At 37.9% G+C, this 27511-nt stretch overlaps 1 long non-coding RNA gene across 1 annotated transcript in view; it reads left to right on the top strand.

Annotated features, from left to right (window-relative positions):
* Nucleotides 1-615: 615 nt before the first annotated feature.
* LOC127491324 (uncharacterized) overlaps nucleotides 616-27511 on the top strand; it is a 100899-nt gene continuing 74003 nt past the window's right edge. Inside the window, exons 1-2 of the long non-coding RNA XR_007919960.2 lie at nucleotides 616-7944; nucleotides 12577-12747. This is a non-coding gene — a long non-coding RNA (uncharacterized lncRNA). The remainder of the gene's footprint in view (nucleotides 7945-12576; nucleotides 12748-27511) is intronic.

The following is a 27511-nucleotide window of genomic DNA, read 5'->3' as shown; positions in this document are numbered from 1 at the left end:
GTGTTTACCTGGGTAAGGTGAGGTATCAACAGACAACAGAGTAGCAAAGTTAGAGGAAGGCCATAAGGATGAATTTACTTGTAGACCAACGTACTTGTTGATTATTCTCTGTGGAAAAAAATCTTCAAAGTGGATAAATGAAATTATTTGCATTTGACATTGTGTGAGTGTGTGTAATGGTTTAGCAAATTATAAAACAAATAAAGAGCCCATTCAGTCAATCTTCAACTTGGGAGAAATAGAAAAATATCAATTTTGCTGCATAACATCTCTCTGCTTCCTTCTCCCACATAGCAGAGTCTTATAGGTAGACATGTTCAAAGGGAACTGGTTTATCACTTTGAATTTGCTTGTTAAATTGTTCAAACTGGGGCTGACTTGGTGGCACAGTGGGTTAATCCTCTGCCTGCAGTGCCAGCATCCCATATGGGTGCCAGTCCTAGTCCTGGCTGCTCCTCTTCCAATCCAGCTCTCTGCTGTGGCCTGTGAAAGCAGTGAAAGATGGCCCAGGTGCTTGGGCCCCTGCACCCACATGGGAGACCAGAAAGAAGCACCTGGCTCCTAGCGTCAGATCAGCGCAGCTCCAAGCGGTTGCAGCCATTTGGAGAGTGTCTCTGCCTTTCACTGTCTGTAAATCTACCTCTCAAATAAATGAATAAAATATTTTAAAAAAAGGAAGAGAGAAAGCTCATTAGGATGCATACATTCTAGCATAGTTTTTTTAAAAAAAGTTGGAGATTTTAAACAAATTAAATAGGCTGGTATCATTGAAGGAATTTTCTAGATTTCTTTTATAATTTCTGTTAAACTGTAATCCATCGTTGGGTGTTAATAAAGACTATGAATTAATGTACTCTAACATAATTTTATTGAACAACTATCAAATGCAAGATACTGTGCTAACTTCTGATGATTGTAAATTTAAAAATGACACAGGCTGTATGCAACTAATTGGATTGTGGTTGTAATGCAACACAAAGAAGCCCAGACCATGCAAGGTGGATATTCTAGGAAAGCTAGTAATTTGATGTCCTTAGAAACTACACACACACACACATTTATTTAGCATGGAAATGATTATTATTTACCAGGATTTTTTTTTTTTTTGGTATTCATTTATGCCCTAAGCTTTAATGAGCAAGATTGATTTATATGAGTATTTTTCAGCTATTTATGGAATGGCATATGAGTTGCTATGGTGTCGTTTAATTGCAATGAAAGCCCATCTTATAAACATTGTTGCTTGGGCCATCTCCGAACTGGCCCAGCCCTTAATCCTGCTCTTTAGAGAAGAATGGAGTTTACGGAAATTGGGGAAGGGAGACTGAGAAGGGAAAGACTATTTCTGAATGGAGACTGAGTCAGGCCTCCAGTTTTAAAATGTGGGAAACCCAGAACTAGGAAAGGGTAGATGTGTCAGAAAGATAGGGTAGCATGGGAGAAGGCAGGCCCAATCAAGTTAAGGTAAGAGGGCTACAAACTGCAATGTACAAACTGACAATGAAAGCACCTGGGATAATATGGAGACCAAGTAAGGTCTTGTGAACTACAGATTGGGAAGTATCAGTATGTTCCTAAATCTGTACATATACAATACATAAAATTTGTTCATATTATATAAATAAAATTATTATTAAAAAGTCTGTATTTAAAGGATAAATATTTTTAGAAGTTTAAATGCAATTATTTTAATGGCAAGAGAAAATACAATATCTATTATAAGATACAATTTATTTAATGTAGGGGAATAATAATGTCTTCAATTTGGGCTGGGAAGGCTTTACAAATGTTATATCATAGAATTTCAGGGGAACCAGAATTATTAAGAAATTCAAGTATTATTGTCCAGACTTGGCTCACCAATTCAGAGATTTCACAGATGTATCAATGTAAGTTGAGTGAATGTAGCATAATTGGACAATGAAAAAGAGATAAATAGAATCATTTATCTCTATGATTCGTGGTGTATAATATTGTATGATTAGCATTAGACTGGGGACCAGTCTTACATCAACTTATAATATCTCACTACGTGGAACAATGTTTTCTAACATCTATTCATATAAATTAAAAGGCAGATCTGGTCTTTGTATTCTTAGATAAAGAAGGTTTAAATTATATAACTTACATGGGTTCATAGTGACTCAGTATTAGTTATATGAAACTCTGTAGTGGTTAGGTTTTGGACAAAGCAGTGAGATTCATTAAGAGTCAAAAGTTTAAGAGAGAAAAATGACCTCAAATTATGAAAATAAATTCTTTACTGGTTTTGTGCAAGCATATTAGGAAAAGGAGCTAAAATTCAAATATTATATTTTGTCACCTTATCAAGACAGTTTAAAGTACAATTAATGGAAAAAACTTACAGTTAAACAGTTTAACACATTGTATATATTTAAGAAGCACAGTTTGATATTTAAGTACATGTATAAATGTGTAATAACGATCAAATTAAGGCTATTAGCATATCCATTACCTCAAATATTCTTAAATTTTTTTTGTAGTGAGAACATTCAAAATCATCTCTCCCAGCATTTTGAAGTATACATGTTATTTTTAATTATACTCTTCTTCCTATGCCATAGTTTACTAGAGCTTATTCCTCCTGTCTAACAGTAAACAGATCTTTCTTTGCCTCCAAAGGAAATTCTTAGAGAGTTGGATGTATTATTTTCCAATGATGGAGATAATCTTGTCCTGAGCTGCACTCTTTTATCTAGGCCTTTTTATGTTGGGCTAGGTTAACACTTATATTTTAGTTATCTTTTTTTGTAAAGCTAATATGTCCCTATAGGAATTAAATTCATGTCATTGGCCTCATTGGCACCATGGTGCTATGTGTAAAATCAAATAATCCAGCTTTTGGAATCAATTAGGCCTTTATTGAGCTATTTTCTGCATTTGAGAGATACTATAATTGAGTAAGATGATTAGGAAATGGATAATATCCAGAGCTACATCATCCAATATGGTAGCCTCTGGCCATATGTTTCTATTTAAGTTTCAATGTAAATTAATTAAAATTTAACTTATTTTAAATTTAATTTATTATATTAAATTTAAATTAAAAATGCAGTTGCTCAGTCTCACTGGCTATATTTTAAGTGCTCAGTGGTCGCATGTGGCTAGCTGTTATCCTATTGGACAATACAAAAATAGAACATTTTCCATCATTAGAAAGTTCTGTTGGATAGTGTTATCCAGGAGTCTGGCAATTAAGTGTTGACATTTAGCTGCTATTGGAAGATTTGAGCTGTTTAGCCTGACAAAGATATTCTTGGAATATAGAGTAAGTTAATAGTCATTAGATGGAAGTAGGAGTATGGTAATCCTTCTGCAGTTTCAGAAAGGGCCAACTATGTTAGTCTCAGGTTAAATTTTAGCAGGAATGATTTAGATGAGATATTTTAAAGTCCTTCCTACCTGTAAGAATCTGAAGCCCTGGAATATACACAATATAGAGAAGATGGCAATGTCTTCTCAGTTGTTGATGAAAACATGTAAGACAATGGTTTCTAACATTCTAATGACATTTCTAACATTTTAATGACAACCATATCCAACTGCATAGATATTATTTTATAAAAGTTAACTTTCCAAAACTACATCATTGTCCCTTTTGAGTATAATTTTGCCTTTGGTGTCTGTTGATTGAGAAACCACCAGGAAACCAGCAGTTTGAAATCGCTATGTATATACTGTTAAAAAGTATTTAGTGTTTGTGTGACATTTTAATTGGCCCTAGCTAATTATTGGGTCTCTTTTAGTAACTTTGAGCCTTGCCACGCAGAGGTGTATAGTGGGAGCCACTGGTGTACACATTCATTTTGCAAAGGGGCCAGGGAATCCAGGAAGTTTGACCAGAGGGAGAGGTAGATGAATTTTCAGTGTTCTTTCTGGACATCAACTTTTTATGATTAATTACTTATACTCATATCTTTGAATTTTGCTTCTTTTTTCTGGCCTGTGTCCAGATTTTTACCAATTTGATCTGAAATGAAATTTTTCATTTGATCTAAAATCAGACTGTTGTAGGCTTTCAAACGCTCACCCATAGCTTCTCTTGTCTTATCTTCAGTACCCTTAAGATCATTTTATTAAATATAAAGCCAGTTGATCTCCTTTATCTTACATGCCTATTGGGTTAAGTGATTTGCACACATTGTACACCTGGCAGGTCCTTCAGTTATGAACATTTAAGCATGAAAATCTTCAGTTCTTTTCTTAGTCATGCAACCTTGAATTCCTTGAGAACGTGATTGTTTCTTTCTTTTTTTCTTTAAATCTACATTAATAACATAGGTCTGTGAACATCTCATTGAGAAGGATTAGCCCTTAGGTAAAGAGGGATTTGGATTCTTGACTTCTGCTCATCAGGCCAGGATGGGGTGTTCAGGACCATTGGTTAAGGTTATGGGAAAGTTGGTCATCCTGTGTGTAATCCCATGAGGACAACAAAATCTGTTTGGGAAGCAATTATGAGGGTTAATTTTCTTTTAATCTGCTTTATTCTCGGGACTGGATTCTGGCAGCAGGCAAACAGATTGCACAGTCCAGCCCAAGCAGCCTGCATCATGGTTCAGTGAAACCCTAAATCCCTTCAATCACTTTAAGAACAATGTTTCTTTCAGAAGTGCCAAAGGCACTGTGTTGTAGAAATGAACATTCAGGTCATCTTAGCTATAGGAGTAGCTTTGTTTGTATCTAGAGAGGAAATATTTTTCTTCTCATGGCTCTGATGTGGGCTAGGAAAACAGTCATTTTCTTAACTAACTGGACTACAAAGACATTCAGCTGAGGAAGCTAAATCATCCTTAAGTTTCTAGTGTTAACAACTTATTAAAAATGGAAAGTGAAAAAAAGTGCAGTGTAGTTTAAGGCCCATTTATTGAGTGCCTACTCCTTGGCAGGCCCCAGAAAAACAGTGTTCTTTAATAGGGAATCCAAACAAGTCAACATACAGTTACAACATAGGGCAATAAATTTGGCAGTAGACTTAAACAGAGATCCCCCATGGCAGCATGGATGTGAGGGACCCAACCCAACCTGTGTCACTGAATGGGGAGCTAGGAAAAAGGAAGCCTTTCTGGAAGATGTAGTACTAATTGTGATTTTTTTTCAAAGTAAAAGAGATGTAGTTGGGGGAAATTGAGGCCATAAGGATATGCTATGATGTGTGCAGGGTGCTAAAATGTGTTCTGTTCTGATAGATCACATTAGCAAATTTTTATGCGTCAGATTTAAAAACTAAGTATGTCAGTATACTTTCCCTGAATTTCACATTGATAGTCTCTTCTGAAGCCCAATATACCAAAGAAAAATAACAGAAACAAAATACATACAAATGTACTCATATACACATTTTTCAAATGTTAAGTAAGTCGGTATTCTGAAAACAATAAAGATAGTGCTTGAAAGAGGCTTGGCTAAGGTAAAAATTAAACCCACCTCCCAATAATGTAGAGCTGCAAACTTGTCAGAGACACAATGAGCAAAGAAAGAACTTTTGAGTTCTCATCAACTTGAAAAAACCAGGAATTTTCTTCCAACAACCTCTCAGTTGACGTAAGAAGAAACACTTCTCATCTTGATGATCTTGGTGCAGAAATAAGTGTGGAACCAGGAGAAAGAACAATTGTTTCTTCATTTAAATGGGGTAGCTTTGTTGTTTTGATGATGGGCCTTTGTGGCAGATAGCTAACCACTTCCATGCTTAGTTTCAATTTTAGCTTGCTGCCCTTAATCTGCAACATAGTCTTGGCCTGAAACACTGCCAAGAAGAAGAAGGAGAAAAGGTGATCTGTGTAAATAGAACTCCATCCTGTTACTTAAAGGATTTAGACATTTTGGTCCTTCATTAGCAAACCTTTTCAAGTGTGGGTCCCAGCACATGTGTAAAGGGCCATAGGCTTTTCTAGGGTTATTTTTGGATTTTGAACAAATTTGACAATTTCTACAGCATGAGTATCTCATCATTTCTTTAAAACCTTAGGACTAGAAATACATATCACTTTAATTCCCTTTGTTTCAGACTGAGATTTTCATACTGGTCAGAAGAGAACATTTCCCTAAAGCAACAAATTTTTATAAAGCCATGGATAATTTTTGTTTTCTTTCTTAGCACAGCATGAGGAGAATTGGAAAACTCTTATGAGAACTGATAAAGTGTACAGAATATGTTCCTTGTTTCTTGGCAAAAGAAGCTTCTTCCATCATAAGTGCTGTGGTTGAAAGAAACATAAATCCATCCCCCAAAGAGTCCAAAACATATTTGGATTCAAGTGGGCAAGCCCCTTTCGTGGTTCTGCTTGAGTGGGGTCCTGTGGTTGGTTTGGGTAACGAACACTTTCCCACAGTGGAAGGCTTAAGGGTTTCTTTAAGTGGGTTCAGTATGCTATGCCTTTTCATTCAAAGATTTTGAAACCAAATAGGAGGTTGCCTTTTGAGACTGCTCTGGAAAGAATGTCTTGTGGTGAATATCAAACCACCTGAACAAACAGGAGCACCATGTGCGTCTCCCCTGGAGGGCTTTCTCAGGGTAGAAGGTGGAGAAGCCACTCTCTTCATCTCTAGAAATGCTGAGAGGAGTTTATTTTCTTAAGAAAGATATGACCCCATTTGGGCCTGCCTGGTACCCTGTCTAAATCTTTGGAGAGAAAGATGTGGCAGATCTGCTATGAATCACAGAGACTGACTTCAGGAGGGATTACCATGCCAGACTTGGGAATGAGCTATTAGATGCCATTAATTTCTCACCAGTCCTATTTTGATTGCTGCAATAGAAGCAGAAACAGGAAAAGTATAATGGACCACTGAATAAGGAAAAGAATACAGACTGCTATTGATTTGCACATCTTTGAAAGAACAGGGAAAGAAGGGGAAATTATATAATAAACAAGATTGATCTTTATAACTGAGAAACTTCCTAGGTTAAAATACTTTTTCAACCAAGTTACTATGGCATTTAGCTACAGGTATTCAAATGGATCTGCACTCTAACCCTTCAGGGAATGATATTCTTTTTAAAAATTAAAAAACAAAAATGTAAACAAAGTCTGGGCCATGACAAAACTTGGGGTTCAAAACTCAATATGAGTTGGCCACGTGGGTGGCAGGGACCCAAGTATTTGATTCATCATCTGTCGCCTCCCAGAGGTGCACATTAACAGGAAGCTGGCTCAGAAATGGAGGAGCGAGGCCTCACCCAGATACTCCAATCTAGAATATTGGCATCCCAAGTGGCATCTTAACTGCTGTGCCAAATGCCAATCATAGGGAACAGTTAGTCTCAATCTGGGGTTGGGATACTCCTTGAACTAGATTATGTGAGAAGACTTTGCAGTAGGCTATAAAATGGCTCCCCAAAACATATTTACCTCCTAGTCCATGGAAAACATAAATTTAGTTTATTTTAAACAGGATTTTTGTAGATGTGATTAAATTAAGGATTTTGAGATGAAAAGTTTATCCTGGATAATCTAAGTAGACCCTATAAACTCACAGGTACCTTTATATGAGAGAGGCAGAGGAAACTGTACTGATGGAAGAGGAGGTGGCAATGTGACCACAAAGGCAGATGTTGGAGTAAGGTCAAAAGTCAAGCTGTCTGAAGCTACAAGAGGCAAGGGATGCATTTTCTCCTAGATGAGGCCTCTGGAGGGGATGCAGCCTAGCAGATAGCCTGATTCTGGCCTACTGATACTGATTTTGGACTTCTAACCTCTAAAACTTGAGGCAATATCACCAAGTTTGTGATTATTTTTTTACAGCAACCCAGGACACAAATGAAATCCTGAAATATGACCATTGATAAGTTACTAGGAGCTTAGTGCCATCAATGAGGAAGTGTATAAGTTGGGGGAAGCTGATGGCAATGGTTTGCTGGAGTCTAGAATCAGGAAGTAACAGGCAGCAGAGAGGACTGACATAACAAGAAGAGAGAAGGTAAGGTGTGCTGAGTGATCAGGTAGGTTCATGCACATTGAATTCTGGCAGTTTTCACGTAGTTTGGCCCACATCTGTAGGATTGGCAGGAGGCCCTGAAGTCACATACATCATAACAGACAATGAATCTGTGGAGCCTTGTGGAATATAAAATAATGCCCTCTTTTTTAAACTTACCCCTAGAAGGAGGTGTACAACAGCAGTACAAGGAGGGAGGCTGGAATGCTCATACCACCTTTATCCTTTATTTTTATTTTTTTTTTTAATTTATTTGACAGGTAGAGTTATAGACAGTGAGAGAGAGAGAGAGACAGAGAGAAAGGTCTTCCTTCTGTTGGTTCACTCCCCAAATGGCCATTGCTTCTTCGATCTGAAGCCAGGATCCAGGTGCTTCTTCCTGGTCTCCCATGCAGGTGCAGGGGCCCAAGCATTTGGGACATCCTTCACTGCCCTGCCAGGCCACAACAGAGAGCTGGATTGGAAGAGGAGCAACCGGGACTAGAACCGGCACCCATATGGGATGCTGGTGCCATAGGCGAAGGATTAACCAAATGAGCCACGGCGCTGGCCCTACACCTTTATACTTAATGATTAAATTTTGTCCCTACTATCTTCCTCTATATTCTTTGCCAACGAAAAGCACAGGCAGCAACCTTGATGCTTAACAAATTAGATTGAAACAACTTGATCCATAAACTGAGTTCATGACTCTACAATGCTTGTGTATTTTCCTCTAACTTTTCTGCTTTGTAGGCTTTCAAATAGCATTTATTTTCTCCTTTCTTATTTAAGTGGTTTATTGTTACATTAGAAGAATTGGTGTTGAATTTTTTAAAATGTGCTGTGCTGCACTTTGAGTTGTTTTAAAGGAAGTCATAATATTAATAACTGCCATTGATGACCTGTGTCTCTATCTATAATGAAATCATTTTAAAAATGAAGGCCTTCCAGCAAACAAATTTGAGTATTATTTTGAGAGATCTCAGAGAAGATTTAGGGAAGAAATAAAGCTTAAATGAGTGAGGTTTGCAACCTTTCATATTGTGAAGATACACTCTAAAGTGACTATTTCAGTTCTTACACTTTGGTACATTCACTCACTCATTTCTTTGCTCTTCGACACATTCACTCATTCAAGTGCCTGCTAAGTACAGGTACTGTGCCAAGTCAAGGATTACAAAGCCCGAGAAACCTCAATCCTGTCCTTGAAAGGTTGCCAAGGCTGTGCCTTGGTGGTCTGCTCAGCTTTCTATTTTTTAATTAGAATTTCCTTGCTTTCTTCATATAACTACAGACTTCATCTCTCCCTACTGTGTTTTACATAAGTCACATTATATATTTACATTATCTGCCTGGTCCCTGAAGACAATGGAGTATTTGACCCCTTACTTAAATTCTATTTGGAAAAAACAGTTTCTGGAGCTGTCCTCATTTCAAACTTTAATTCCTGACTCATTCTCAACTTCCCTTAGCAACTGAAGACATGGAGTCTGGGAACCAATACTAGAATGGGTGAGTTAATGTAAAATGCATCACATCTGCTGAATTAGGATACAGAAGCAGAATTGAATGTCCTGGTTGGGGACTGGAGAATAATAACAAAACTTCAGCATGCTAAAAAGTCTGATTCTGAGTCCTGAGACAAAAAATCATTATTCCTTAGGGGAGAACTGGAAGTCAAAATTTCTCTTAGAATACCATAGGCAAGAAAAATCCCAGATGTTTGGCACTGCGCTGGTCACCTGGACACCATAAGAACAATGAAAAGCAAGTTCCTGAGGGGCTTCTTATGACTCAAGGCAAACGGGTAAAAACAGTACTGTCAGATAACAAACTCCAAGTTATCTCAGATGGGATACAAGATGATTGACAGCTATGTGAATTCAAATTTGAAAAACACCTGTACTTGTTCTAATCGTTCTCAGAGCAGTGCCTGACACATAGTAGGCACTCAAAAATTTTGTGCTTTTGGAAATGAATGAGGTAGGGCTCTGGGTGGAGCTCATTTCTTTTTTTTCTACAGAGGTTTATTTCTAAAAGGCAGAGGGCTAAACAGGGCAACTTATTCTGTCCCAAGTCTTGTGCAGTGGGAAAAAAGAGAAGCAAGTGGCTTGATTTCTCTGATTTTTAGTTCCTCTATGTATCATGAAAGATAAGAGAAAATTCCTTGAGAAGGGTGCTGCAAATTATGACTTTTAAAGTAAAGATGGTAAAATTATGTGTGCACATTAAAGGACAAAATTGCTATGTCAATTGGAAACCTATTAGAGCACAAAAGAGGTTTTGTAATTGTCTTTTATAATTGTCTACCTAGTTACAGGGTTTGATAGATCAACCCCATTTAGAAAGAGTCACCATTTAATAACAACAACAATAATAATAAGTAATAGTAGTAATAGTAACAAAAGTCACTAATATGGAGGGCCACTTCTCAATTATTATGTTAATCTCTTTGTGAACATTTATTGCTGTATTTAAACCTTATAGCAGCCTTGAAAATAGAAATAGCTATTTAACTTCAGTACATATATTAACTGGGACACAGTGTGATTATATAATTTTTTAAGGCTATATAGCTAGTAAAAGATAAACAGGTTATTGTGGTGTGTGTTGTGGTGCAGCAGGTTAAAACACTGCCTGGAACACCTGTATCTCATGTTGGAAGGCCTGCTTTGAGCCTAGCAACACTGTTTCTTATCCAGCATCTTTCTAATACTCCTAGGAGACAGTAGATCATGGCTCAAGTACTTAAATCTCTATCACACATGTCAAAGAACTGGATGGAATTCCTAGCTCCTGACTTTGGCCTGGCCCAGCCCTGGGTGTTGCAGTCATTTGTTGAATAAATCAGTGAATGGAAGATCTCTGTCTCTCTGTTTCTGCCTCTCTGTTATTATGCCTTAAAAACATATAAATCAATCTTTAGAAAAGATAAGCAGGTCATAAAGGCAGGTCAGTTTTGTTCCAAGTACGTGATCTTTACTCTTAATCTCTTTCCCTCCTCCTCCCATATTTGTAAACCAGGGAGATGAGCACCTTGTTGGTGTCACACAATTTAAAAAGGGTTTGTATAGGGTTGTTATAAGCCTTCAGACAATTGTGTGTACAATAATAGTATGGTAGAAATAGATATTGTCCCCGCTTAACAGAGAAGGAAACTGACTCAGAGAGGCAGTTTAATTTCCTCTGTGGCCTCACCAGGTCTTGAACTGCAGTTCGTGTCCCCTTGACTACATAGTAACTTTCTCTATATCACGTTAATGGATTTGCTATGTACTGAGTATCTCTTCTCTGTGAGGCACCATACTTGACACTTTTTTAAAAATATCACCAATTTTCAGTATCCCACAATGGAGATATTTTAAGTTGATGGGGAAACATCTTCAGAGAGTAATTGATCTTTCATTAAAAGTTAGTAAGCCTGGCTCTGTCATAGTATTCATATCCTCTTATATAGCCATGATAAGTGTTTATTTATATGACATTGGAAAAGTTACTTAGGAGTCCCTTATACAGTTTAGTTCCTCTCCATATATCTGCTGCAAGAATAATGATTCTACAATTAGGCATTTATTTATCTTTTTGGTCTAAAGACTTCCCCACTCAGGTGGGATTAACTTGCTATGGAGCTAAAGATGAGGGAGAGCACAGAGAAAAAGAGTTTCACCTATGTGAGTCCTCAAAGGGGAGCTCTAGGGAACCAGAGGCCGGCAGAAGACAAGGCAGTGTTGGTAAAAGTGTGAAAATGCCAAACTCTGCAGGTAGACATATGGGTTAGAGCAGTGTTTCTCAAACATGATAATCAGCTAGAGGCTGCTTAAAAAACAGAATGAAGGTCCCTGAACTCAGAGTTTCTGAATCAGCAGCTCTGGTTTGCAGTTAGCGAATTTGCATTTCTAACAAGTCTTCAGGCCAGCGCCAGGGCTCACTAGGCTAATCCTCCGCCTGTGGCGCCGGCACCCTGGGTTCTAGTCCCGGTTGAGGCGCCGGGTACTAGTCCCAGTTGCTCCTCTTCCAGTTCAGCTCTCTGCTGTGGCCCAGGAAGGCAATGGAGGATGGCCCAAGTGCTTGGGCCCCTACACCCACATGGGAGACTGGGAGGAAGCATCTGGCTCCTGGCTTCGGATAGGCGCAGCGTTGGCCATAGCTGCCATTAGGGGAGTAAACCAACGGAAGGAAGACCTTTCTCTCTGTCTCTCTATCACTGTCTATAACTCTGTCTGTCAAATAATAATAATAATAAAAATAAAAAAACAAGTCTTCAGATGATTTTGAGGTTGCTGGTTTAAGGACCACATTCTGAAGACCATGGATCAGTGGGTACAAAGAATCGTGAGGTAATATGGCATCTGAATGGGGAGAAATGCCTAGTTACCTGGTGTCTGGTCACTTTTCACTGGGAAGGAGGTCATATATTGTATACAATTTTGGATGGAAGAAGACAAATAGAGAAAGGGAGATAAAATAGGAATTTAAGACTTTACTTACATGAATACTAAATATCTATGGTTGTCTCTATTTTTTATTTGTGAGATGGTGGGGGTTAGAGTGGGGTCAGGGAGTAGGGGGAAGGAAGGAGAAAAGAAGGGAGAAAGAGAGCAACTGCATTGCTATCTGCTGTTTTTTTCTCAGATATCTGAAGCAGCTGAGGCTGGGCCAGGCCAAAGCTGGAAACACAATCCAGGTTTTCTATATGGATGGCAGAAACCCAGTTACTTGAGCTGTCACAAGGGTCTGCATTAACAGGAAGTCCGAATCAGAAAGCAGAGCCAGAAATCAAACCCAGGTACTCTCATATTTTAGGTAAGCACCTGAACCACTAAGTTAAATATCTGCTCCCCTATCTCTCATTTGTGTAATGTTGACTATATAGCTAAAAAGGAGAATATAGTAAAGAAATAACAGTAAATGAACATTTTCCCCCATTAGTATGAATTTAGATGATACAAAAAAGTATACAGAACATGCATTTAATATGCATATTATAAGTGACTTAGAAATGTACACATATACACATATGTGTGCACACATACTATTCTGGATTGAAGTGAAACAGTCATTTATTGATTGAAAAATTCCAATCTCTTCATTTTGTGGATAGTCTACATAGTTTACAAAATTTCAGGGAATGAACCTTAATTAAAATGCATTTGTGTAGAATATAGGTGAGTTTTCGGATTTGGTCCTAAATTTCAAACATTTTGCTTGATCATTTGATTTTAAGATACAAATGATGGCTCTGAACTCTTGGCTGTTTATTTCCTAAATCTGAAGAGTTGTGTACTTAATAACTGATGATGTATGATGAATTTTCAGTGAATGCCTCTGGGTAGACTGTTCTGACTTGCAGCTCAGAATAAAGCTGGAACAGAAAGCAAAGGAGAAAGTTGCAAATCCCTTAATGAAATTTTTAATAAAAGCAGCTTTCAATGCATGTTTTTTTTTTCAAACCATTGCATCCGACTGTTCCTGAGAATCCACATAACTGATCAACAGAGTGAGTATTAAGAATGCAAAAAGACAGCAGAATTAAAGAGAGTGCAAGTGAGGGCCAGAAACTAGCTTTGAGCTTGGATTAGGAAATCTTCATGTTGGCGAGTTCTGGAGACTTTTTGGGATTCTGAGCTCTCAATTCCTTAACCTTGAGGAGTTAAACTGCCCTGGAACTCTGTACTCACCATAGCCCCAACAGCACTACATCACTTTTTTTATTTATTTTTTATTTGAAAGGCAGAGTTATGGAGAGAGAATCTTCCATCTGCTGGTTCACTCCCTAAATGGCTGCAATGGCCAGAGCTAGGAAGATCTAAAACCATGAGCCAGAGGTCTTAAAGGTCTTTCACGTGCATACAGGGGCCCAAGAACTTGAGCCATCTTCCACTGCTTTCCCAGGCACATTAGCAGGCTGCTGGATTGGAAGTGGAGCAGCCGGGACTCAAACTGGCACCCATATGAGATGCTAGCACTGCAGTTGGCGGCTTTACCTGCTATGCCTCAGCACTGTCCCCACCACATTACTGTATTTCTAGTTTCCTTAGCGAGAGGAAGGGAACTTTGTGTAAGAGCACTAGAGGACTAATTCTGACAGGAGAGTGGTGGCAACTGGAATCAATGAGGAAGAAAGCTGTGTGTGGAAGAACTGAGCTTCTTGATAGCTAAATCATCAGCTTCGCTTCCCTCCTGAGATGTGTTTACTTTCCGCTTCTGGGAGAGCCTTTTTTCCAGTTGGCACTGAGGTCACCTGATGAATTTCATTTCTGTTAGTCAGCAGACTCTCCTAGGTGAGAGGCATAGTAAGAAAGTTACAGGTTCTCATCAACAAGATATCTGATGACACCCAGATCCCTAAACTGCTCTTACCTCTCATACTATAAAAAAAAAAAAAAAAAAAAAAAAAAAAAAAAAGGCAGAAATCTCCTTGAAAGAAGGGTTAACAACCACTTTCTTCCTTTTCCCTTCTTTTAAAACCATAAATAAGGGTTTTAAGCCTTCCTTAGAGCCAAGGCACAGGTGTGCATGAGGCTCTCACAGGTACCCGTGCTATTCCCTTAACAAATATAATTAAATAAAAATAAGCTGTGGCAAGTCCATTGAATAAGAAAGACAGTGAGAGCAGGCATACTTGTCGTCTCAACAATTATTTGCAGACTTCATTAATAAATTCCCCTCTGAAGTAGCAATCAAATTCTTCCCCTTGGCAAGATGTTTAACTGCTATACAGAAATAGCTGTAATCAGACCAAGATGAGAACAGAGGGAGGCTTACTTTATATACTTCCTCCTGGAGTTTTGAACAAGCCTATGAGGAAATAGGCAAGGCAGTTACCCCACCAGTTCTGTGTATGTGCCCATCAGGAGTCCTCATTCACTGACACACCTACTCTCTGTGCAGTTGAAAGTTTCTCTTTGCCCAATTTTGGAATCTTTTGTGTTTTATCAAAAACATAGTGAAATACCCTCTCTATATGTTGACATGTAAAGGAGGGGGTGAATCTCAAAAGACCCCACTGAGGTATAATTACTTGCAGGTTGTTTTATAGGGAAGGGAAAATACAGGGGATGAGGAGAAAAAAAAAAAGCTTTTTCTCCCCAGAAAGGATTTTGTAGCTTTTGACACTGTTAATAATTTGTGTGGAAAAATAATGTTTTCTTGTGTGTTTAATCCTGTGCCAAGGCAGCTGCTGGTGCAGTAGCATTCTGCAACAAATTAGAGGGCAGTTAAAGTGAGATTTTCCACCATCAAGAACAAAGCGAGGCCAGTTAGCATGAGGACAGCTTGTTCTAGTTGCTAATGTGCTTAAAAACTTGCTGCACATAATTTAAAACAGCTTTTGTGTGAGGATGCCGCAGCTCTGGTTTCTGAGGTCAAGTTCTAATTCCAAATCAAATGGAAGCAGCTGAATTAGAAAATGACAAGTTGTGCACTGACATTGTCTGCCCTGGCTACAGAAATAATTTTTTTCATCATTGCTATTGATACAAAAGTTAATTCCCCTCAATATTAAAATATGTAATGGATGACAGCTGACTGAAATATGAAGCCACAGCCCCTGTTTACTGAGGGAGCACTCTCAATGACTGTGTGGCAGCTGTAACACACTTACAAATTATTTAAAGATGTATTACCTTTGCTGGTAAGGAAGCAGATGTTAAAAAGATTCAGTGCCTCCTAAAAGTTGATCTGAATCTCAAGAGCTCTAATCAATGTAGCTTTTTATTTCACCAGCTTGGAATTAAATGGGATTCCTTGGTTGAAATGCATTGGAAAAGAGCATGCTGGAGTCCAAATACCTTTCACTGTCTAGAATTTAAAACTTTCATTTGTAACTTGGATAGGCTGCAGAGAATTAAATCCAGGTGGGGGAGAAGTCAGAGAAACAGATTTTTGTTGGATTTTTGCCTGCTTAACCTTGGGCTATGTACCCCTCAAGTACTGAGAGGTTAGAACCCATATGAGCAAGGAATGAGGATTCAGCCCCTAAATTCACATTCGTCAGGCTGCATATTAAGCTCTTCTTAAAGACCACTTGTACTTCTGAGAACCTCATTAATGGGATTTCAAATGTTATAGTTGTTAAGTATCCTAGAAAATACTAATGAAATACAGTAAGGTCCAAAGAAGGCCTTGAAAAAGCCCTCAGGGATCAGAATGTCTTGGGAGACTATACACATGAAGAAAAATGAGAGGATTTTGGTTAAAATAAATTAAGGTAAATAGGATTTTACATGAAGGAAGTTTGAGAAAACCTAATCTGTCTTCCATTCATATTATACCATTAGCACCAGGAGTTGGAAAATTATGCAGGTTTTTTTTCTTTTTGGCTATATAATGTAAGATATGGACTTACTTTGATTCATTTTCCTTTAATAAACATACAAATTGGCCAAATATTTAATATTTGAAAGCATTTATTTCTGATTTGTAGTGAAATGGAAATGTGGGATTGGAGTGTGGGTAAGGCCTCTGAACACACAGGAAAACTGAGCAGCTGTTTTATTTGGTGAAAGATTATTGAATATAGTTGTGCAGTTTGTATACTGCACAATTTAGGGAGCACTTTTCAGTTTTTAGCGTCTGTATTATTCAACACATAATTTGTATGGCTACCCATGGTCATACCTGAATGGTGTGATTATAAGGTACCTGGACAAACTCATTTGTCTACATTCTTCACTATGGACAATCACAGTATCTGATTATTTTGTCTAAGTATGTTTTTTAAAAAGATTTATTTATTCAAAAGTCAGAGTTACACAGGGAGAGAAAGAGGCAGAGAGAGAGATCTTCCATCTGCTGGATCACTCCCCAATTGGCTGCAACAGCTGGAGCTATGCTGATCCAAAATCAGGAGCCAGGAGCTTCCACCAGGTCTTCCCATGCAGGTTTAGGGGCCCAAGGGCTTGAGCCATCTTCTGCTTTCCCAGGCCATAGCAGAGAGCAGGATCGGAAGTGGAGAAGCCAGGACTTGAACTGGCACCCATGTGGGATGCTGGCACTGCAGGTGGCGGCTCCACCTGCTATGCCACAACGCCAACCCCCAAAATATGTTTATGAGGGATAAGATTTATATATTTTAAATATGGGACATTATCAGTGAAGAATTATATTGCAGTTAGCTAAAACATTCACCTTCCCATACTTTTTGTGGTCACTATAAAAAAATCAGGATACTAAAAACAGAATTTAATTCAGATCAGTTGTTATGGTGAAATAAGAAGATATTAGGAGCTTAAAGGCCTAAAAAGAAGCATAATTTGTATCTTATGCATCAAAGAGACTGTGAGAGCATTGAGCACACAGGTTGAGAAGATGTTGAAAGGAGAAAGAAAAAGCTTGGCATATTTCAGAATTTTTGATAGGGTTTACCTACTTGCAAAAACACATGAATTTAAAATTTTCAATTATTATTATCTCCAGCTTAGTAGGAAAAGGCCTGCAAAAACATTTTAGAACAATTTTCTTTCTTATTCAACTTTTATAAAAGTTAATTGTCTTCTGATTCAGATTTAGCATTCCAGTAAATAACTATAGGACACCTATTATCTAAAAGATGTGATTGAGCAAACACGATGGCACATGTCATAGTTTTGGATCTCAACTTGTAAGTAAGAGACCTAAAATATACTAAGAATGTTAACATAGGTACAAAGAGTTCTGCAGACTGGAGCAGATAGAGATCACATATGATTGGGATGGAGGCAAGATCAAGGGAAGTTTTGTGGTGAAGGTGTTCTATTAGATTGTCTCAGTGGATAACAAAATTAGTTCCTGGGACTCAAACAATATTCCAAAGTGCTAAATGTACTGAGAAGTGTAAGATTTTGAGTGAATTGAAACATTTTCAGATATCTCAATAAAATTGGTTGGAATTCTGTTTGCTTTGCCATGTTTTTCTAGCTTTCAGGCAGAGATATATAGGAAGACTTTGGAGTATCCACAGAGAATTTCCATGTGGGCTGATGGATATCGGTGAGGCACAAATAGAGTTTACCAGCTGTACGTCTTAGAAAAAAGAAAAAAGAAAGGGAGTTGGTGGGAAGAAAAAGGGAGAGAGGGAGAAGGAGGAGAGGAGTATTCTGTGATAAATACAGAGCTGAGTGGAGTAAATTGTTTCTTTACCATTAGAGTCTCAGTAATTTTGATTTGCATTGTGAACAGATTACACAATTTTATCAGATATACATGAAGATGGATCACATGTTTTGAGGAGCTTCAAAAGTTTAATGGTATCTGGAACATATTTGGTAAATATCTGATTTGATCATTTTAAATTAATTCTTGTGTAAGGTATGAGGTAGGGTCTTGTTTCATACTTCTGCACCTATAAATCCAGTTTTCCCAGCATCATTTGTTGAAGAGACTGCCCTTGCTCTAGGGATTGATTTTAGCTCCTTTATCAAAGATTAGTTGGTTACAGATGTATGAATTAATTTCTGGGGTTTCTATTCTATTCCATTGGTCTACCTGTTTATTTTTGTGACAGTATCAGGCTCTTTTGATTATTACTGCTCTGTAGTATGTCTTAAAGTCTGGTATCGTGATACTTTTGGCTTTGTTTTTGTTGTATAAGATTGCTTTATCTATTCGGGGGTCTCTTGTGTTTCCTTATGCATTTTAGCATCATTTTTTTCTAGATCTGAGAACAATGTCATTGGTATTTTGATTGGGATCACACTGAAACTATAAATTACTTTCGTTAGTATAGACATTTTGATGATAATAATTCTTCCAATCCACAAACATGGAAGATTTTTCCATTTTTTGTCTTCTGTTTCTTTCTTTACTGTTTTTAAATTATCATCATAGAGACCTTTTCCTCCTTAGTTAAATGTATTCCAAGGTATTTAATCTTTTGTAGTTATGGTGAATGGGACTGATCTTAGAAGTACTTTCTTAGCCATGCTGAACTCACTCTAAATTCACCATCCAGGCCAATTTAAGACTTTATCCAGGAAATCTTCCTTGTGTCCAGGCTAGAAATTACCTTTCTTTTCTCTTGTCTTCCATGCCCCTTCCATCCTCTGTTAATTTACATTATGGTTATTGTCACTCATATTTTATATCTCTATTGGATTTTAAGCAACCAAAATTGAGGTAAGATTCAAGTTGAATTTACCTCTACATCTCCCTATACCCATTCAGGGTCTTTTGAAAGTGACTTCAATATAGAAATACCATGACATGGAACTTCCTGGTATTCTGTGGGCAGCTACCCTGATATTTCTATCAGTCTTGTCACCACATACTTGTGCTGTCACCTAGTGAAAAGAAAATATTGTGGGTGCCCTTCTGTAGAAGACTATTCTCCATCCCAAGACTTCAGGATCTGTCCATTTAGTCCCCAAACTTAAAAACATTACATTCCTTCACCTAAACAAGGTCTTTGAAATGTTTAACCGATCACCTATAATGAAAGAGCAGAGTGATTAGTATAGTTCTCATGTCGGTAAGCCTATGATTGATTGATTGCAGTGAAGCCCTGCTTCTGGTGAAACAGTAAAAACCACATGCAGTTATACCACTGAAAATTTACCAAGAGTTTGAAGGAAAACTTTAATAAGGTTACTATTCATTCTCTAAATGTTGCTTTGTTTCTTTTTTTTTTTTTTTTGCTTTCTGTTTCTCATCCAGACACATACATATTTCTCTTGTTACCATAAAGTGATTTCAGTTTTACTTATTAACGTACATTTTTGTTTCCCCACATTCCTTTTTAAAACATTTTAAAAATAATAATTAGATTATTTTTGAAAAAATAAGTGCTTGTTACAAAAATGTCAATCCAAATTTAAAACTACAGAAAGAAAGTTTGATAAACCCTCAAAATTTCACATCCCAAAATAACTAATTAAAATTATGTATGGTTCTAGGCATACTATCATTGTGTTTCAGTGAGAAAGGCAGGTATTATTTAAAAGGGGGGAGAGAGAGAGAGAGAGAGAGAGAGACAAATGCCCTCTATCTAGAATATATATGAAAACAACACAGAGCATCCTGGTCATGTTTACTCACACCTTTCCTTTTGTTTTCATCCTACAGCCTCTAATTTTCTCCCCTGAAACCTTTTATTTAAGGTATACAAACTTCATGCATTTCATAAATATAACTTTAGGAACATAGTGATTGTTCCCACTCTATATAAAAAGTCTACATATTTTCTGATATTTCTGTAGTGTATGTACTGTATAATGTCCAGAGTAAACATATCTGTTGGAATCTTTTAATTATGTGTTTCAATTCTGACTGCCTTTAAAAATGAGAAAATGTATTATTGTATTATTTTAATATCTTCTAGTTACACTACCATTTTGTTTTTTAACCATAATATTCATGTCCTGAGTTCTTTCTTTAGATGCATCTCTTATTTAACTGGACAAAGGGTTCTTGAGTTTTATATACCTGAATTGTTTCATGCTTTGGTACGGTAGTGTCCAATAGAACTTTCTGTGATAACAGAAATATTTGGTATTTGTGCTGTCCAATACAGTAACTACTAGCCTTACTGAGCTATTAAACCTTTGAAATGTGACTAATGTGACTAAGGAATGGAATTTAAAAATTATCAGCCACATTTGGCTATTGGCCTATTTATTGGCCAATAGTTCTATCTTTAATACTATTGACAATATCTCCATATATTCTATGTCTTTGTATCAGTAACATCAAATCTCAGGTGTAAGTTTCCTTCATAGTTTTGTCGCCAATGCAGCTTCTGCTAATGAGTGTGGAAAAGCAGCAGAAGTTGTCTCAAGTTCTTGGTCCCCAGCTACCTATGTGGGAGATGATGATGCTCCTGGCTCCTGGCTTTGGACTGGCCCAGCCCCAGCTATTGCAGCCATTTGGGGAGTGAACCAGCACATGGAATCTCTCTCTCTTTCTCTCTTTCTCTCTCTTTCCCCCTCCCCCTGTCCCTCCCTCTCCTGCTCTTTCTCTCTGTATCTCTGCTTTTCAAATAAATAAATAATCTTAAGAAAAGAAAGTGAATCCATGAGAATAATGAGGTTGTTTTAATCATAAAAAAATTTGAAATCAGAGATTATGACAGCCTAACATTACTCAGCATCTGATTTAATTCTTTCTGGTTTGGGTTATCATGTCATGGAATTAATGATTCATGCAGTTAAATAGTTTAATGGTCACTCTTTTTTTTTTTTTTTTTTTTTTTTTAAGTAACGTGAATTCTGCTCAGGATTTTCCTTAATTGCACTAATCAGAAACTTAAAAGAGGAATAATAGAAAAAGTTTGACTTTAAAGTTGAATCAGCCGGCACCATGGCTCACTAGGCTAATCCTCCGCCTAGCGGCGCCGGCACACCGGGTTCTAGTCCCAGTTGGGGCGCCGGATTCTGTCCCGGTTGCCCCTCTTCCAGGCCAGCTCTCTGCTGTGGCCAGGGAGTGCAGTGGAGGATGGCCCAGGTGCTTGGGCCCTGCACCCCATGGGAGACCAGGAAAAGCACCTGGCTCCTGGCTCCTGCCATCGGATCAGTGCGGTGCACTGGCCACAGCGCGCCGGCCGTGGCGGCCATTGGAGGGTGAACCAATGACAAAGGAAGACTTTTCTCTCTGTCTCTCTCTCACTGTCCATTCTGCCTGTTAAAATAAATAAATAAATAAATAAAGTTGAATCATAACCACATCTACTAAGGGATTGTGTTTATTTATTTTGATAGAAAGATTGGCTTCCAACTTACAGTTAACATCAAAGCTATGTATCACTGTATTATAATTCAGTGAGTGATAGTGAGCTACTCCACAGTGCTTGGGCAAAATGGACATGTGTGAATTTTTTCCTCATACAGTACATATAAAATATACTATGATGTACTTGGTATTCACTGGTGCTTCTATATGAGAGAATTTTAAAACTTGGATGTAGGACTAGAACTCTCTTAGTTAAAGATATATTTATAAAAAGGTCAGGGGGGCAGGTATTGAGGTGTAGTGATTAGGTTACTGATTGGATGCCCTCAATCCATATTAAAGGGCTTGTTTGTGTCCTGGCTGCTCTGCTTCCAATCTAGCTTCCTGTTGAAGCTTCATGTGAGGTAGAAGATGATGAATCAAGGGCTTGGGCCCTGCCTTGCCTTGCCTTGCCTTGCCTTGCCTTGCCTTGCCTTGCCTTTCCTTTCCATTCCTTTCCTTTCCTTTCCTTTCCTTTCCTTTCCTTTCCTTTCCTTCCCCTTCTCCTTCCCATTTTCCCTTCCCCTCCCCCTCCCTCTTCACCTTTCCCTTCCCCTCCTCCTCCTCCCTCTCTGTCACTCTATCAAGTCGAAGAGCTTATGAAACATATCAAGCAATTAAAAAAAGTAATAATAGGTTTCCCTGGAAGTATGAGTTATGTTTTTGTGAACTTCAATGTCATATAAGTGCCTATTTAAAATCTATAGCTTATTTTTCTATGCATACTTTAAAATATTAACATATACTTGAATCTACTTGAACCTAATAACCCATAAACCACAGTTGAATAATTTGACATACTTTGTAGCTTCTCTGTCAAGCCTCATAGGTGTTGATAGCTGAAATATTTTTTGTGCAGTCCCTTTGAAGAAATATTCCCCTCCCTGCAAAAATGTTGCTCCCAGCTTTCATGAAATAAATTCTGCTCATTAGTTCATGTTCTTTTTTTGGCCAAGATAAATAAAAAGGTATTCCATTCAGACTTTTTTTTTTTTTTTACTTTGCAGAGTTAGAGAAGGTACTAGGAGGAAATATTTGCAAAAGACATACTTGAGAAAGGATTATTATCCAAAATATACAACAGACTCTTACACCTCAACAGTAGGAAAATGAACAATCTGTTCAAAAAATTGAATAGAAGACCTGAATGACCACCTTCCCACAAAAAGATAGGCAGATAGCAAGTAAGCATATAAAAATCTGTGTTTAAGGAATTACAAATTATAAGAATGAGATAGTATTATATTCTGTTAAAATGGCCCAAATCCAAAACAAAATATGAAATGCTTATGAGGATGTGGAACAACAGGAACTCACTTTCATTTCTGATGGAAATGGCACAGATGCTTTGGAAGATAGTTCAGCAATTTCTGACGTAAGTAAATACTTTCTTACCATGGTGGTATAGCAGTCTCACTCCTTAATATCTGCCTAAAAGACTAAAAACTGAAGTCCACAGAAAAACCTGCATGTAGAATTTATTGCAGTTACATTCATAATTTTCAAAACTTGGAAGTAACCTAGATGTTGCTTGATAGCTGAATGGGTAAGTTTACTGTAGTACATCCAGACAATGAAATATTATTTGGCGCTGAAAAGAAGTGAACTGTCAAGCCATAAAAATCATGGAGGAAACTTACATTCATATGACTTAGTGAAATAAGATAATCTGCAAAGGCTGCATACTCTGTTACTTTAGCTATATGATATCTGGACAGGGCAAAACTATGGGGACAGTAAAGAGGTCAGGGGTTACTGGGGAGGGAGGGATCCACAGAGGAATTTATAGCAGTGAGACTGTTCTTTATGATGTTGTAATGGTAGATTTTTGTTATTATACATTTGCCAAAACCCATAGGATGTACAACACCAAGAATGATCCCTAATGTTAACTGTGGATTTTGGATGATAATGACGTGTCAATTGTAGCAAAGTAGCATTTTAGTACTAGATGTTAAAATTAGAGGAGACTGTGACTGCATGAAGGGAAGGGGTATATGGGCAACCACTGTATTTCCATTCAGTTTTTCTGTGAACCTGAAACTGCTCTTAAAAAAAAAAAAACTCTATTAAGAATCACTGTTCAACCATTTGTCAAGATTAATCAAGAAGGTTAGTGTAGCAGGAGATTGGCTCCAGGCACAGCATTTTTTTTTTTCATCCCGCTTTGGGGTTAACATTTTGTTTGTTAGAGCTATAGGTATCCTTGAATCTGCTAATCACTACAGTTTTAAGTCCTATGTCAGAAGAAACTAGGGGGAAAAACTTTTAAACAGGAAGAAGAAGATTATATATCTTAAATTATTTTTTTTTACTTTAGAAACTATCCCTGTATTAAACTTTCTCATTTGAAATTTATTGTTAATGGCTTTTTTCCTCCCAGAATTGAGGGTGTGCAGATTATTACCCGGTCATGCTTACTTTTAATAGGACCCCACTGAGTTTATTATTAATCTTGTATACAATAGGGAAAAAATCCTGGAAAACCTCTACACAACTCTGACCTTTTGTTTCCTGTTTGCATTATTGTTTGCTGTGGTGTGCCACTGCCTGACCTGCTATAAATGCCAAGTATACAACGCCTTCTTTGAATTTAACACTGAACCCATAAATTGCTTGTCCATTTACAAATAAAATCAAATATGGAATATGATGGAGTTCAAGAGAGTGTATTGTCTGAAACTCTTGGATCTCATTCTCAGCACAGATGTGCCAAAGCTGCTTGGCAAAGTATAAATTAAACTGGATGTTATGGTTGCTCATGGCTCCCTGGAGGAAGGTGGGCTGGTACTTGGCTGAGATTGCTTCAGAGTATTAGAAAATGGCATTTGCCTGAGGCTTTCCATGTTTTTCTCTGAAGCTCTTCCTGGTTTCCAGTATAACTGCTAGGGTTGATTTGAAATAGCCAGAAATATTACTAATTGAAGGGCGAATAACGAAGTTGAACAGCACCATATTCAGTGTCCAAAAAGACTGTCCTCTTCACAGACAATATAAAGCACATTTTACTTCTCAGAAAAGTGTATTCATCAAATTTTATCCAGTTTGGAAATGCTAATAGATTCTGAAAGCCTTAACTCCACATTGGGTGCTCTGTTTCTTTCTGCGTTAGTGGTTTTCCTTGGCATTAGAACAGGACATTGTAACTTATGAAATCGTGTTAACTTGTCATTAAAAATGGTGCAGAAATGAGTTGAGACATAGTCTTATGGCACTGAAAGTGTGGAAACATTGAGGGACATGAGTGCTACCTCCAGTTCTGCTATTTGTTAATGTTCTGAACTGATGTAAAATGTTTAAATTACAGGGCTTCTGATGCCTCCTGTGTGAAACTCAAAGGATTAGCCAGATTTTCATTAGTTCGACTGTAAAACCTGAGAGGAACTTCTTGGAAAGAAGTTTTGTTTCAGTTCATATTTTGGAGGTTCACAGTCTGAGATCCATGACTTCCTTAATCTAGCTTCTGATGGAGGTTTGAAAGGTGGCACATGTGCGAATGCACAAACACATGGCAAGTCAGAAAGTAGAAGAGAGGAAAGCATGGTAGGCTTATATAATGAACCTCCTTGTGAGAACAGCTGCTTAGAGCTTGACTCCAATGACCTAAAGACGTCCCACAAGACCTACCTTCTGCTACACACACCTCCTGGATGACATAATTGGATCGCATCTCCACCCTTAAATCATTAACTATTAACATTAAGTTAAAATTAACTGTTAACCTAAGATCTTGGGGTTTAAACATTCACATGAGTTTGGGAAGCCAAATGCTTTTCAAAGCATACCTGAGAAGAGAAGAAGCCTGAGTTAGCCTATGGTCACCAAATTTGTTCCTGGTTCTAATGATTTGGGGTTCTATGAAAAGAGATTGTGATGCCAGGGGTCAGTTGTGGATATCCTTATTCCCTAGGCCTTTCTGTCAGTCTGGTGAAGAGTCTGCTAGGTCACTGACTATTTCTGTCTGTCCTGTGTTACTGGATGAACAGATTACAAGATAATTCTGATTCTCCAGCTAGCAATGGGCTAACTCTTTGTAATTTAAAAAGCCCTTCTGCATATATGATCCTCTCAAAAATTCTCTGAAATGGGAACTGTTATTTTCCAAAACCTATGAATGAGGAAATTCTATCAGAGAAATTTTATCCAAACATGCAAAATCCATAGTTATGATTGGTAGTTAGTATGCAGCCTTGAGAATAGAAAAAACCTGGGTTTGAATCCTTTGACATTTTTTGGTGATCTTGGCCATTCATTAATCTCAGTTTCTGTATTTGTACAAAGCTGATCATAATACACAAAGCAATGTTTTAATATGTGTGTGGGGGGTCAAAAGAATGTTTATATATAATGTAGGAAAAATGTTTTACACAATATGAAACATGGACTAAATTTGTAAAAATTATAGCTTTAATTGTTACTATGTTATTAAACAAAGGCTGCAGGTCTTCTGATTCTATATCCATTATTTTTCTATTATACCTGCATCTGTTGGTGACATAACTGTTTACTGATAGTGATTACATTAATGTTTGGTGATCAGTGTCTCTAAAAGGATTTCTTTTTATGGCTAACTATGTCATGTGTGTGTTAGGACCTGCTGGTAGGATGCCTTAGCTTGCTACTGAATGTCCTGAAAGTGACCATAGGTTAGCCTCCAAGAACTTGAATCCTCTGTTTCATACTTTTCAATGTCAACAAAAGCAAAAATCAAGAAGGCAACCCCATTTTTTAAAAAAAAGCTATTCTTTTTTTTTTATTTTTTTCATTTTTTTTAAACTTTTATTTAATGAATATAAATTTCCAAAGTACAGCTTATGGACTACAATGGCTTCCTCCCCCCATAACATCCCTCCCACCCACAACCCTCCCCTTTCCCACGCCCTCTCCCCTTCCATTCACATCAAGATTCATTTTCATTTCTCTTTATATACAGAAGATCAGTTTAGCATACATTAAGTAAAGATTTCAACAGTTTGCTCCCACATAGTAGCACAAAGTGAAAAATACTGTTTGAGTACTAGTTATAGCATTAAATCTCAATGTACAGCACACTAAGGACAAAGATCCTACATGAGGAGTAAGTGCACAGTGACACCTGTTGTTGACTTAACAAATTGACACTTTTGTTTATGGCATCAGTAATCACCCTAGGCTCTTGTCATGACCTGCCAAGGCTATGGAAGCCCCCTGAGTTCACTGACTCTGGTAATTTTTAGACAAGGCCATGGTCAAAGTGGAAGTTCTCTCCTCCCTTCAGAGAAAGGTACCTGTGGGGAGCAACCCGGACTAGACTAAGTTACTGGAATTAAGACTTATTCTATGCATCTGCTCTCCCACAATATGGCGCTGGGAGAGAAGAAAACAGCTTCTACACAGCTGCCTCCAGTTCAGCCAATAAACTGTAGGACTTGCTCCTGATTGGAGGAGAGCAGCGTACTCGGCGTGTGGGCAGCCGAGTTGGGATTGGCAGAGGAGGACTATAAAGGAGGAGAGAGACAGCATGCACCAGGAACATCTAAGGGGAACATCTAAGGGGAACATCTATCTGAAGGAACACCTGTGCAGCCCCCGAAAGAGCCGGCCGGCGGTGTGCCGCTCCCCCGCGGAAGTGGGGAATGTGGCAGGGGAAACCGCCCTTCCACGGAGGTGGAAGGGTCGGTAGCCAACCCGGGAAGAACCAGCAGCAAACCTGGGGAGGGCCGAGCAGACAAAAGAACAGCGCAGGGTCCTGTGTCGTTCCTCCACGAAGACGGGGAGCGACAGTACCTCCTTCTTTGATGGTCCATTCTTTCTACCGGTATCTCACTCGCAGAGATCTTTCATTTAGGTTTTTTTTTTTTTTTTTTTTTTTTTTTCCCCCAGAGTGTCTTGGCTTTCCATGCCTGAA

Source organism: Oryctolagus cuniculus, chromosome 1 (genome assembly GCF_964237555.1).
Source record: "Oryctolagus cuniculus chromosome 1, mOryCun1.1, whole genome shotgun sequence".
NCBI classification, from domain to species: domain Eukaryota; kingdom Metazoa; phylum Chordata; class Mammalia; order Lagomorpha; family Leporidae; genus Oryctolagus; species Oryctolagus cuniculus.
The sequence above is the reverse complement of the archived record's forward strand: the minus strand, read 5'-3'. Positions and strand labels throughout refer to the sequence as shown.